The sequence below is a fragment of the Falco naumanni genome, chromosome Z (assembly GCF_017639655.2).
Source record: "Falco naumanni isolate bFalNau1 chromosome Z, bFalNau1.pat, whole genome shotgun sequence".
Lineage (NCBI taxonomy): Eukaryota > Metazoa > Chordata > Aves > Falconiformes > Falconidae > Falco > Falco naumanni.
Window position 1 is genome coordinate 84,913,634 of NC_054080.1, and position 15,288 is coordinate 84,928,921.

The window sequence follows — 15,288 nt, forward strand, 5'->3', positions numbered from 1 at the left end:
TGTTCCAGTGCTTGGGAACATCAGAATTCAGCTTCTGCCGATGATTATTCACATCAGCCTCGAATTCAGCAGCTGACATAACTGGCCATCAATCCATTTTGAGCGATAATACGTTTATTTCATGAGTAGGTATAACGCTGTAGATCATATATATCACCCTGTCCACTTGAGTAAACACACTGGCTTCGGTGCACTTAAATTCTCGAGCACAACCTTGCTGTAATGTTGTGCTGGCTGCTGGGCAGGGTTTTTTAATGGAACAATATTTTAAAGTGATTTATTTCTTAGTTACAGGATGCAGATAACGATGATGCTGTAAATATTGTAATGTGTAGAGGACAGTAACTCAGGAAGATTCAGTCATCTATATAAACAAGACATACTTTATGACTGCCTTTGCTGAGAATTTTGTGCCCAGATGCTGAAGCGTATTTCCAGGTTTATTGTATGTGAGTTAATGGATGGCGTCAGATTCCCTCAGTGAGATTTATTTAGGAAGGTAGCTGGTATTTGACCTGTGTTTGGACAATTCTTCAGAAGTACCACATACGCATTCACAACTGCCAGAGTATGAATATTTTATGTACATTGATGGTCCGAATATAACATCATGGCTCACGTCTTTACCTGGTAGGAACCTGTTTATCATCCTACTGACAGCCTGGCTTCCGCACCGTGCAGCTGAGTAAATACTTTCTAACAAAGAATTTCTTTTAAGGAGAACAGAGATGGTTTGGGTGGTTGGTTTTTTCTCTGTTTGCACATTGTATGCAAGGATGGGGCAATTTTCTCAGAAGTACTCACTGTGGAGGATTATCCACATGCATGATTTGATGGAAAATTAAGTATTGTGCACGTTGGAAATAAGTAACACACAGCCTTTCTGCAGATAGTCTGTGTAGGGTTGGTACTCGCCCTTTGCACTAAGGATTCTTGAGGTCAAGGCCGTAATATCAGAAAGACATTCCTGTTGCTAATATGGAAACTGGGGGGGAGGGGCAGCAAAAGGGACTGCTGGACAGTAGGGTTTGTTGATTTATCAGGTTATAGCCACTCCTCCCTCTAATCTGACTGTGCTTTGACAGTTACCAAAGTATTTCAGGTTGTTATGGAATAGTTTATTTTGTATGGCCACATAAGTAGCAGTGGTGTCAAATCTATGTGTTTTAATTATATATTATTATTGTTGTTGTTGTTATTATTATTTTCCCCAACAAAGAAGCCTATTTTGCGATAGTTGGGTTTTGGACTCATTCTCACTTTTGGTCATCGCTTGGGACTGGACTTGATCTTGAAGGTCTTCTCCAACTTAAATGATTCTATGATTCTACATGGTCTGTTAAAAAAAAATAGTCAGAGCTGCTCCAATGGGACACTGCAGGTCACAGAGCTTGGTTCTGTTGTCTCGCTTCACAAAGATAAGCCTGAACCAAGTGGCTCCAAAAACAGAGCTGGTAAATAATCAGGAAAAAAATCATTAAAAAAAGTGGTGGGGACTTAATGGGAGAGGAATAGTGAATTTGGGTTATAAAAGAGAAAGAGCTGGGCTAAGAGGAAACGCAGAGTAAAGCAAAAATTACAATAACTTAGCTGGAAAAATACATTGTTAACTATTTATGTAGTTTATTTTATGAACGTGGCAAGAACAGTAATTTTCTTTAACTGTGTTTACAAAAATAACTTGTCAAAAAACAAGTAGACCCCAACATTTTCGGTATACTCTTCCCAATGTTTTAGAAATCCCCTCCCCAACTCCCCTTAGAATTCTTCATTCAAAGGACCTCTTTCCAAGGAACTTCATTAGTTACTAAAACATGCAATATTTTGTGGGGGTTTAGATTAGGTTTTTAAATGCCCAGGTATGCAAGAAAAAGAAATATTTAGTTATAAAAATTGGATCTCCTGCAGTCCTTCCTCTTAGAATAAAGGCTGCAGCATAAAAGGTTGTTGTGGAGGAAAAAGTCTGAAACAAATTCATTTCATTTTCACTTTTCCATATTAATCGTATTCATTCACATATCTGGAAGTAATTACAGGCAAAGAAGAAGAGTCAAGAATTTAAATAATAACTATTAACTTTTTCACTAGGTACATTAATTTTATGACAAGTCATTTGCCTATGATAATTAGTTTGGTGATACTGATGTACTTTCTTAATAAATCATACAAAATAAATGGACTTGAAAGTTACATTATTTCAAATTAGAAGTAAGGTTTTATATGTAAATGGTGAAAAATGGTGACTTCTGCCAGATGAGTGGGAATGAGGACAGTATAAAACACGAATAGGGGGAGGTTTATACCATTTTTGAAGGGCTCAGCCTGACATTAATGTTTGGGAGAAAATGGAAAAACCTCGCTCAATGGAAACCATCTTCTTCGAGCTTCCACAGTTCAAGCTTTCTAGGGTTAAAGATAATTTCAAATGCTGCCACCCCCACAGCCATCCTCCCTCAGCGATCAAGGGCAGCGCATCCCCCCTGGGCTTGGGGATGCTGGCAGCATCCTCTGGGGCTGGCACGTGGGACCCCCCAGGCTGGGACCCCTGCACTTTCCCATCAAACCACCCAGCAGGTCACTGCAAGTTCTTGGAGGAGGGGTAGCAGCTGAAAAGTAGTCAGAAAATTAACAACTTAATGCAAGTCAGAGAAAGCGGGATGAAGGAGAAAGTTCTTGCACCCCTATCTCACAAAAAGGAAAGTTTTAAAACAATTCTGCAGGTAAGAGATGGGATTTTTTAGGGATAGAAAGTGCTCAAATCATAGCTTCATCTAACAGGACTTTGGTGGGCTTTTATTTTCTATTTTTTTCTGTTTTATTTTTTCCTGGGTTATTTTTATCTTGTGTCTCCGTGAGCTATTTATAAATTGTATAGCTCATATGCCCTAAGGAAAGCTTATAGGCTAGAAATGTCTTCGCTGAATTTTGCATTTCTTTTTGCATTGCGTTTTTTGCCTCTGTGAGATCCATGAATAAAAATCAGGAAAATTATACCAGACAAATAGGGAATGTGAACAAATCTATTTGCTCTGTTTAATTTGCTGCAGTCCAGTTATCAGCCCATTGCATAAATAGTTAAAGACACTACATCAGATCTCTCATTGGTTTACCAGCCAAATTTAGGGTCGGTTGCTACTGTTGACTCAGGTTTTATTTGATACATTTACATGCTTAAATTTACAGATGGGTAAAAGACATGGAAATGTTTCCTTTCTCTTGCACCTGGAAATGGGTGGAGTTCAGCTGGACTGGTGCTCTGTGTGTTCCGTGACACACAGACAATTAAATCTTACTCTCACAAATGCCTACAATAATGAATTTTAATCTCTCGTGCTCCTTTGGCACTCCTCCCTATTGTTGATGAAAAATTGCTATAGTCACTAGAATAAAACTAGGGGCTCCATCTCAAATGAAAACATTGAATAGCTGTGGTGGCCTGCTCATAATCAATCCTTGGGAAAGGGAGGGAAAAGGAACATTAAACATGTGCAAGGGAAAGAAAAAAAAAAAAGAAAAAAAGAAAAGAATTACCAAATAACTCAGGAAATTCTCCATTTGGCAAATTCACCATATGTGGCAAAGGCAACCGTATTTATCAACTGCGCGCTCATTTGAAATTATTCACTTGGTCCTACTTACAAACAATAAATGGTTATTACATTTAAAATGTTGCCCATTATATAGATAGCCAAATGCGAGGTCCACGCCAAGCTCCTTTAAACCAGGCGCCCATAAATAAAGGTGCAAGACAGCACCAGGGTTCCAATTGCCAAGCGGGGTTGCAAGGAGACAAGCAGTGCAACGGGCGAGGCACTGCGTCCCCTGCATCCCCTGTGTCCCCTGCATTGCACTCGCTGCCAGCAGGACATCGAGCCTGTGGATTAGCATGCCATCAGCTGCCAAACACCTCCGCACCCGATTCCACTCTCAAAACCCCACCTCAACGGAATAAAAGGCAGAATTCCCCGCTGAGGTCAGTGAGGCAGGATTTCACCCCGTACGTTTTACAGATGTCGGAAGAGAAATGCAGCAACTGCACTTTAATGTGCTGTTCGTCCTTTTCTGTTTGGGGATGAGCATGGGTAACTTTCTTTAAAATTAGAAGGCACTTCTTGCATCCACAGATGGAAAGAAGTTCTCTTTGAAAATGGAGAAGGAAATATCTCAAACAATTCACACGACTGGAAAAGCCTGTCTCGAGGAGCAAGCCTGGGCTGGCCCGCAGATGAAAGCAGCGGAATCAATTCCGCAAGGGCAACAACATAGATGCTCTTCCCATTTCACTAGGAAATCACCGTCCTGACAAAGCAAAGCAAAGGGCATTTGTTTCAGATGGTAAAACAGGATTTTAAAATGTAATTTTCATCTCGAAAGTGACATCTGGCTCTCTGTAGAGATACCTGAATATTCCTGGTCTGGCCGTGCTGGCACATCCCGGCGCCACCATTCAGTGCCCGTGGCTTGGCAGAAGGAGCGATACAGTCACGTTAGGGCGGCATTGAATGTGACCTAATAAACCGAGTCACAAACCCTCACTGCAGCTTTATGGCTGCTGGCTCTGGGCAGCATTCAGGGCCAGTTCAGGCAGCTGCAAACAGCTGTTTTGCTCCGGTTGGATGTGCCACAGCTGGCTCCAGACCCAAACCAGCAGTGGGTAATAACACGCAGATAATAGAAAATAAAATCAGAGTGTAACCGCAGCCACTTTATCCTGAACTATTATTTTTTCTAAACTTCCCCTGACCCATGAGAGAAATGGGTGCAGCCAGACATTTTCCCAAGCCACAGAGTGGAGGCCACTGCTTTTACAGCGTGAAAAAACTCTTCCACCAGCTACCCAAGAAGCGGGCAGGCAAGATGCCCGGCTGCAGTACACCATGGCCTGTATCTCGCGTGCAATTTGTAGGCGCTATGCAAAACCTGCGTGGCAAAAAAAACACCTTGGTGCAGCAAAATCGTGTGCCCTGCCGACTCCTCTTTAGCCATTTGTGCTTGGCCTCCAAGGCAGATGTATCATGGACCACCGGGAAGTTCTTCCCAAACCCTCCCCTTTTTACCTGTGGCTTTGCCAGATGGATGGGTATCCCTGACGGACAGAATCGTTGGCGTGTTTTGACATGTGAGCTGCCGCTGCAGGGGGACAAATGGCAGGGAAGAGATTTCCTTTGACCAACCCTTATTGAAATGGCAGAAAGTTAAACTTGGAGAGAAGATCGAAGGGAAACCTGGGAGACAAAGCATTAGGCACGGCGGGTGATTTCATAGCTTCCCTTTTTATAGAGAGCAGCGGGCTGGGGTGGAGAAGATATCTCAGGGACAGGCAGAACGAGGCATATGGGAGAAGGATAGGCACGGAGGCAAGGATTTTGTAATAGTGGACTTTCTTAAGAAAAAAAAAGCAATGGGATTTGGAATACCTCCTTGAAACCATGCACCTAGCTAACACCAGACCTCTTGTGCAATTAGTAAAGCAAGTCCCAGCTAGGAGCAGCATGACTTAGTCTAACAAGGGAAAATGAGGCAAAGTAGACTGGGATAATGGGAATTCTAAGTTAAAGGAAACGTGTGGGAAAGAGCATTTGATTTAGGAGTGACAGGAGAATCTATTATTTTTTTCCTGCAACAGAAAATGAAATGGAGAATTGGACTACACTGATACACAGTCAAGAAAGCATAAATGAAAACTAAAAACACTAAAGGTGAAAAGAATTGGAATTTTTGTTCTCACTTTGGCAGCTGTGCCTTTTGTCACAGCTTCCTTGCCTGTTGCTGTACATGCTGCAGAGTAAAGGAATTTAAAATTGCTCCAGCACAAGCATGCATCACAAGGACAGGTGTCAGTCAGGAAGAAAATACCAGGCGCCCCGATATAAGGCTGGGGAGAGCTCTAATTTGCAGAAGACATTGCTGAAGGTGCACAAGGAAACGTGGAAATCAACATATTGATTTGTTGACTGGGGCATCAATTTTTACAGATCAGAGCACAGGATCCTGCACAGCACAAAGAAGGATAAAACATGAAGTGTGAGTGAAGAACATGATGTACTGGCAGGTTTACAAGTAATGCATTTTGGTTAGGTCTGAACATGATCTGTCAAGGCAAGTCTGGCTTAGGAAACCCAAACTGAAATGGGTAAAATGTTTTTTTACAATATTAGCCTTAGTGCTGAATAGTGCTAAAGACTAGACAATTACAAGCTTTTCTGCTATGGAGAAATTTTTGGAACTGTATCATTTTATAGAACAATAGTCAGCTCCGAGGTTATTAATCTAAAATAAATATTGGAGTCAAAAAATAAATGACCAGAATGACAGATTGTGTAATAAAGCATGCAAACCTGATGTTGAGTAAGCAACATATCATTTTGTTTTCAAAGCACGAAGATTAAACATCAACACGTGACAGTAGGAGGGCAACACTGCATCCATTAATTTCATGGAAGAACCACTTTGAAGCACTTTTATTTCATGGGTTAGTGGGACTAGGGGAAGTATTTACTTTTATTATCCTCCACAGCTGCAAAACGAACAGAATTGCTTGGTTTGGCCCTGAAAAGAGCCCCAGTATGAATTAGAATGGAGGCACTGGGAACAAAGCAGGGACAAGACGCACAGAGTGTCAGTTTCAATGGGTCTGAGCACATCACTTACCCCTAACCCCAAACACATGGCAGAAGACAAGGAAGAAGGTGGGTGCCCAGGCAACTTAGACTTGATTGAGCCAGAAAAAAACTGAGCTGGGAAAAGAAGTCTCTCAATGCTTAGGAGTATATAAGGTCCTGTAAGTGGTATTTTCTCCTCCTCAAAGATGTTGCTTTTGTTTTAAAGAATTGCGATTAATGCTTTCTGTCAGCTTGGAAGGAATGAGTCTGAGTGCACCTACCATCGGCACATAAATATCAGCAGCTGCACTCAAATACAGCTCACTCCGGGCTAATTCACTATTCTCCTAGCAGTTCTGTGTTTAGTTTTTCATTGCTGCTGGTTTTTACTGCAGACAATATACTATTGCCTGGATGCTGGATGCTATTTAATTGACACTGAAGAGGTGCCACATCCAGGGAATAAATTTTTTTTAAAAAAAAAAAACTTTCCCTTTTAAGAGCTGAGCAATAAAGACTTGATGGAAGAAAAGTGAAAAGTGAATTATTTTTTAGTGCTGGTGAAAGATGCGAACCCAACAGGCTTAAAAAGTGAACTCCTCCATTATCCATGGTCAGGAGAATCTGCGGTCCAGAAAACAAGGAGAGGCTGAGAGAGCTTTAGAAGAGGAGGTGATGGGGTGACCTCGTGGTCTTGGGTTGCCTGATGGGAGCTGGTAGAGGATGCAGAACCAGGCTTTCTCTGATACTCTGATATCACCAGTGATACGAGGTGAGGCAACGGACCCCAGTTACAGTACCAAAAGTTCCAATTACGTGTAAAGAGAAAAATTTTCACCATGCAGATGGTCAGATATTGGAACATACACCAGAGTGGTTGTGGACTCTCCTTCTTTCAGATATTTAAAAATCGGCTGGCCAAGGCTCTGAGCAACTCGATCTGCTTGGAACCTACTTAGAACGTGAAACCGAACAAGATGACCTTTCCAACCTAAAGCATTTTATAATTTTACGGGTTTGTGCCATCTACCCAGCAACAGGACTGGAACAACATAGGACTTCAGCGGTACTTAGGAGCTAAAAGACACAATTTTGAATAAGAAACATGCAGCAGTGGAAGCACAAGCCTTTTGCCCCCTGGGCTGACACCGCATCGGGGGGGCAGATACGGGAGCACCACTGTCTCTTTGGTCTGGCCGCTACAAGCAACACATCCCCACCTCACCAAGCTCCTCAAAGGCAGCTGACAAGGAAACACCCTGGGAAAAAAATTATCAGGTTGGTTAATTAGTTATGCAGTGCCGTGGTAACAGATCTACTGCACTTCTGGTGCTGGTCTCACACCTATATCCAGGTAAAGTTCTGCTCTTAGCCCCATTAAAAAAAATAACACCAAACCCAAGACCTACGAAAAAGTGTTTGCCGCCTGAGGCAAATGGTTTAAAATTAGGCAAAAGATTCAGAAAGTGTTTCAAAGAGAAATCCAACTTTTCCAAATCATGAAACCTTCACTTTTCCCTCTTTCTTTTCTAATAAAAGGGGCTTTTTTTTTTTTTTGGCTTCCTCCCACTAGCAAAAAGGCTCGTGATCTCTCCTTCCTCTGCTGCTGTAAGCACGCTGGTAAAAAGGACACGTCTTTTTTGCTCTGCAGCTGTTACTCAGTCCTCAAACCTTCCCTTTTTCTTCTGCCCTTGGAAGAGCCAGCCTGTCTGATTTTATGGGAAGAACCCTGCATGGTACACTTCTGTATTGAGAAGTTTATACTTGGTCATAAAAATTCCAGGCAGGAGTTTGTTCCTATTTCTTTTTTATTATATTTGTTTGAAGTGCCTCAATAGTCACAATGCGAAGAGAAAAGAAACATAAGCAAAGATGTCACCAAGTAAAGATCTTCTAAAAAGCAGTACCATAGCAGGCAGTATAAAATTTTTCCGTTGGTCCGTTATGACTTGGGCTCTGCTCCATCCTACCTCACTTGCTCCCGTTTCATGCCTCAGCCATGAAGAAGGTGGCATTTCCTTCCTCTGGGTCTTTTCTTACCTTCTTTTCTTTATCCAAAAATGTAGCCCATTGCCTCGCAGCATTTTGCCTTGGTCCTAAATTTGCTATCAGCAGAGTAAAACCCCAGATGAGGAAGCTTCTCTGGTATCCCCAATGTCCCCTGCAATGCCCTTCCATCGCTCCCCGCCCCCCAGGACAGAAGAGCCCACTGCTCCCTGCTTTGCCTTGTCCACGTAGTGAGCCATGTCCTGACATCTTCCAAGCATTAATTCAAGTGTGGCGTCTTCATTTAACAAAAAGCAGCTTTTAAAAAACTTTTTCACACCTGAAGTTCAAGTTGTGCTAATGCTAATTAAAAATGCCTTGTGCATACCTGGCTGTAACGGCAGAGACCATGCCCATTGCTTATTTCTCCATCACTTTCCCTGTTCTTCCAAACTTGACTGTGACGTGGATGTGAAGATGAAAGCCCTCGGAGGCACACACCTTGCCTTGTTCTTATTGCAAATCTAGGTGCTTTAGAAAAATCCTAATAATATCAGGCTGTTTATGAGTTTATTAATAAATGCATGCAAAGTGTGTGTAATGAGTCATTTAGGTCCATGGTGCTTTCTTGGATTAATAATCCCACTGCCTGAATTAAGATTTATATAATGAAACCTTAGGGGGCTTGTTACTGTCATTTTTGTTAAATAATTTTCTTCAAAGTCGTGCAAATAAACATGTTTTTTGCATACTAAAACCTAATAGCTCCTAAGAAACCATTACACTCATCTGTGAAATAATATGCATGTTTAAATGCATCTAAATACATTTTTAATGTATTTGTTCTATTCCAAGGGAGATCATAATGTCTCTTGTGCCAGCAATAACGGTTTATTATGTTGATTTTCATAGACATAAGATTTTTTTTTCCTTCCTAGTACAAAAGCAGTAAGAAATTAAGCCATAAAACATGCACTCAAGCAAAATTACAGATTTCACCTAATCCCACAAAATACAGGAAATGAAGACTGTAAAATTACTGGGTTATTTATCCCTGGCTCAGCTCATTTTGCTTGTAATTAAAGCAAGGTTCGCTCAAGGAGGCCACAGATTAGAAAAGCTGTTATTAACTCTGATCAGGACAATTAGGGTACAAGCCACAAGCCCCTGCCTTGGCCCCAGTTCTGGGCTCCCCAGTTCAAGAGAGACATGGATGCACTGGAGAGAGCCCAGCCAAGGGCCACCAGGGTGATGATGGAGCTGGAGCATCTCTCCTGCGAGAAGAGGCTGAGAGAGCTGGGGCTGTTTAGCCTGGAGAAGAGGAGGTTTGGGGGGACCTTATCAACCAACCTGTAGATACCAACCTGAAGGGAGGACGGAGCCAGGCTCTTCTCAGTGGTGCCCAGTGACAGGCCATAGGCACAAACTAGAACACATTAGGTCACGAGGGTGACGGACCACTGGCACAGGTTGCTCAGGGATGTTGTGGAGTCTCCATCCTTGGAGATGTTCAAAAGCTCATGGTCCTGGACAACTGGCTGAAGGTGGCCCTACTCGAGCAGGACCTTGGACCAGATGACTCCTCTTCCAGGCTCAACCACCCCACGATTCTGTGATCACCTGGTGGGGGATGTCGCAACGCAATTTTAAACAGCGTTACCTTAGAGCTTCCTGTTACGGCAGGTGCCTTGTAAGGGGTAAAATAAAAACAGAATGATGCTGATTGCAGAAAGAGTATTTTAGCCATCCAAAGTTCCACAATTTCTATTCCTGTACTGAAAATAGCAAAGGCCGTGGCAGCATGTGGGGAAATTCCCTAGGAAAGAACTGCAAATAACACTCAGCCGTGACAAGCAAGGATTTAAAGTGTGATGCAGTAGCAGAAATTCAGCAAGCGGGTGATGAAAACCACACTAGAGCCCCACAAGCGTTAAACGCACACCAGACCTCCTGGCTAGCAAGGTGGACCCAGAGGCTCAGTGGTGAAGGTGAGGTCGGTGACTCGTCACTTCAGACAAGAGGGTTCTGTAAACGTTAGCTACCCAGCCGACGAGCAGCCTGTGCAATGAACGCAAGAATAGAAAAAATTCATTAGCAAATAATGAAGAACCCCGGAGCCAATTTGCATATATTGGTTTGGTTGTAAAATGTATGCAGTTTACATTTTGTACGTAAAGATTGTAATATTATGTTATTTTTTTTTTAATTTCATATTGTAAATACAAGGCACGCAGTACCACATGTTGGGTACCCTTCTCTCATCCCACCCTGGTCTGCGCATACCTTCATTTAACGCTCCTTTATTAAACAACGTTGATGCACTGCAATAGAAGCTGATTCATCTGTCTGATTCGTATCTGTGACTGAACGATTCATCCCTGCCGTTCGACCACAGACAGTAAGCCTGAGGCAATGACACAACGCGTGTGGTACCTGCAGCATCCCACCCTCCCATCTAGGATGATGCGGCCATAACCCTGAAGCCCCCCAGCTCTTCGCACCCTCTGCAGAAGGGGAGCTTGGGCTGGCTGTAGCAAGTCCCTTTTTGCCAAGCTGAAAAGATGGATGCTTTAAAATACGCTGTAAAGTAGGATTTTAGCAAACCTCCACTTAACTAAAACACCATTTGCGTGCTTTAAAGACAAAAAGGTGTTTTGCTGTTAATTCCATGTCTCTTGGTAAATCTGCTTGCTTACATTTTTTATGGAAAATACCCTGTTCCAGGCACCAAGTTAAGAGCTCAGGTACTGTGGTACGTGCCCAAAAGCCTGCCAGATCTTCATCACCTTGGTGTCCTTCCTCACCTCGCGCCACGTGCCCATTCCTACAAGAAGCTGCATCCAAAGGTCACCACAGTTCACAAGTCAGGGACCTGCAAACTGTGTTACTGCCCTTAGTAACAGATTTTTATACGTTTGCACATTTGTTAATACTGTCTGCTTTCTGGTACATTAAAGAAAATGCCCATCCTTGTTCCTCTCCTGGCTGTAATATAGCTAATGCTGCCATTATTATTCCCCATCAATAATTCACGTCAGCCTGATTATAGTAAAAGTCTTTGTGCCAATTTTACTGTTGCTCCTTGCTCATTCTTTCCTGCTGTTAGAGCGTGGTGGTTAGATTTCTGACATGGACTAAAAGCACTAATTTGCAGAACTTGCTCATTGTGAAGTACTGTACTCCTCTGTGCTAAGGAGGCGCTGCTAATGATTGCTATTCAATACCAGAACAATTAAGAAGCCTTGAGGAAGCCACAAAACGCATGGGATAGGAAGGGAATTACTGTGACTGTGTCTCCTGCCTTTCATTTATTGTTTAGGGATGCCTTTAAGTAAAAAATCTAAAAAATATCTTCTATTAATGCTCCTAGCCCAGTTCTTGCATGCACTGTACCTCTGTAATCCCAGAGCACCCTCACAAAGTTCCATGCCTCAATGAAGCCAAGTTTTGGAAGTGTTTAACAGATTCACCTTTGTGGGATTCCACAAGCATAATTACACTGAATATTCTGTATTTGACCCCAAGCCCCTCAGATACTCCTCGGTGACTGGTATTGAATCTTCTTTCACCCCGTGCACAGAATCCTTCCGAGACGATCCATGTTCGGGTGGGAAGGATGCGATCGGATGCGCTGTGTATGAAGCCCATCCAAGTGGCTCCCAAGCTGTTCTGTTGAGCACTAACAAAAACCCAAACACATTCCTCCAGATACGCTCTCCTCTCTGCCTAGCTTCACCTGCCGTTCAAGATGCCCTTCCCTCTGGTGAATTACAGTGATATAACAATGCCGAGAAATTATTTGTGTCTGGGCAAGTCCTGGCCTTACCACAAATTACATGTGTTTTAATTATTCGCACCATCCAGCTGAAGAGGAAAGCCATGCAGTTAATCGTCATTGCCCTGGCATTCCCATCGCCTGCACCTGAACACCACGGGTGAGCACTGGGGAAGGAAATACCCAAGGGATACCTCCTCAAGAGAATAACGAACAGCAAATATACTATATGCAAATATATATATGTGTATATATATATATATTTGCTGTTCATTAATCTCTTGAGAGTTTTTTACTTCTTGTTCTTTCCATACCCTGGCCATAATAATATATATACAAATATATATATTGTGTGTATATATATATATACAAATATAATAATGTTAGCTTCCCCTGGCAGAAGTTCACATTGGGGAGAGCTGAAATTACAGTCTGGCCCTTGATTTTAGAGATTTTTCTCCCCTCTCACCAGTGCAACACCATCAGGGGTAATTGTGTGTGGAAGTGCAAGGACAAGGTGAGAAGCAAATCAAGATGGTATCCTTTTCAACTTGAAAGTTGAAAGAAAAAAAAAAGATATTTTGTTAAATATATATATAATAGATATTTAATATATATAATCAACTAAGCAACTGCTGAGCATAACTAATTTATCTTTCAGTGTATACATTTATTCATTACAGAATTTATCATCTACAGCGTGTACATTTGTTTAATACTACTAAACCTTTACTTAAGAAAAACAAAAATCACCAAAGAGACTTGACCTACATTTAGCTTGATTGCTGGTTTTCCTCTTGGGTGTTTAAGTCGGGTTTTGTTTTCCAGGACTACCAGGAGAAAACAGCCACTAACTGGGAAATCGGAGGATGAAATAAATGAAAGCCACGCGGACGAGGGCTGAGCTCCTTTAGTAGGCGTCTTTGATTAGAGAAACACAACAAAGAATGAACGAACTGTGAGGAAGGATGAAAACCCCAGGAGAGGAACCTCGGGGAAGGCGTGGGTGGTCCAGCAGAGATGACTGTGTACCGGTCATGGAGCCGCGAGATGTTCGACAGCAGCGCAGAGGTACAAGGCGCAGGACACAGTGCCCATGCTGCGAGTTTGGGTGGGCAGCATCCTAACTATGAAAATGTGAGTGCATTGCATAAATGGGAATGTGACAGCAATAGCTTTTGGCACAAAGCACCCAGCATTATAGCAAGTTCATGGAGCAGCCTGAGGTCCTCAAGGACCGGGCAGGCTTCCCACCGCCCACTCCTGCTCTGCAGTGGCACTACACACCATCCCCACAACCACCCGCCACCCCACAGAAATCCAGGAAGCCCAGAATCGTTTGGGTTGGAAAAGACCTTTAAGACCATCAAGTCCAACTGTTAAATCACCCCTGAGACAGGACTTTCAGCAGAATAAAGTGCATGACAGAGAAAGGTATTTTTGCCAAAGGAGATAATGAATGTCCTTCTCAGTACAGAAAATCATGTAAAGGGTTAAATCGTGGTTAAAGGCTTTTTCCAACCCAAATGACTCTGTGGTTCCAGGGTTTAAGGGGTCCAAACGGCGTGGAAAATAGGGTTGAGACATTGCTGCTGCTCTGAACACTCACATCCACCAGAGCGGGATGCTGCTCCTGGAGAGTCCCGGTGCAGAGTCTTTAGCAGTGTCTGCTCCATTTATCCCAGTTCTGTTTGCAAACAGGTTTTGGGTTTTTTGTTGGGGTTTTTTTTGGGTATAAAAGTGACAGTTACTAATTTACCAGTTCACTCAGCCTTCCAGAGCAGACCTGGAGTATGAATCCATCCCCCCATTGAGCCCCCAGTGTTCCACCACTCACATCTTTTTTTTTTTTTTTTTTAAGTTTAAGTTTTATTCCTAAATTTTCAAATTTAAATACAAATTTCAAATTTATCTACAATGTAAAAATAATTTTTAAAATGTAAATATTTTAAAAAAACAAACAACCAACTTTTTTTTTTACTTCTTGTTCTTTCCATACCCTGACCATTGCTGCTTGGGAATGAACACGAAGAGCCAGGTCCCTGTTGCCTTTATTCTACTTTAACTCAAATCATCCTTCTCCCAGAGCTTGTTTTTCTGGGGAAGAAAATGCATCTCTCTTCCTCCAACTGCAAAATTGGGATGCTCATCATTTTATAACTCCCGATTCAGACTGTTTTTTGAAAATAACTGCTTGGCTGTCGGTCAGAATACCATCTCAGTCTGCAAACTGCAACACAAACTGCTCTTGTTGGTAGAAGGAATATTTCAGACCCAGTCACACAAGTCAGAAGAACAAATGTACATAAATAAATCATTCAAAGCATTTCTTCCATTGCCGATCGCGGTGAGCGTTAGCTGATAGAGAAAAGAATATATTTTAGCTACTCAAAAGAAGAATAGGTGAGCCTGAAGCCGACGTCTCCAGCCCTGCAGCCTTCCGAGGTGAGCTGGGCAGCTCACCAGGTTCAAGAACAACTGGGAATTTTGATAAAAAAAACATCTAATGGATGATATTTTGGACACTGCATCCAGACTCGCTGAGCCTCACGCATGCTCGCTCTCAGTGAGTTACTCAGCATCATAAAGAAATGTATTCAGAATTTCAGGAGCAGAAGTTAAAGCTTGTACTTGGAAAAATGCAGTTGTTAAACCTCTGCATCCACTGAGGAATGAATAGCCCTGGCCTCCCTCCCGGCTGGTGAAAGCACAAATCTGGAGAGGGAATTAGAAAAATCCCCCAAAACACCGATGTTTCTGCAGAAAACTCCTTAGTTCGATCTCTTATTATTTTTACGGTAGTTACAGAGTACCCAAGTGCCTGTAGTGAGCAGAGGGGAGCTCCAGTTCCACCAGCACTAGCATCAGCCCTGCTGATGCCAGCGAGGCATCTGAGCAGCACCGGCCACCAAAACACGTTGTGTG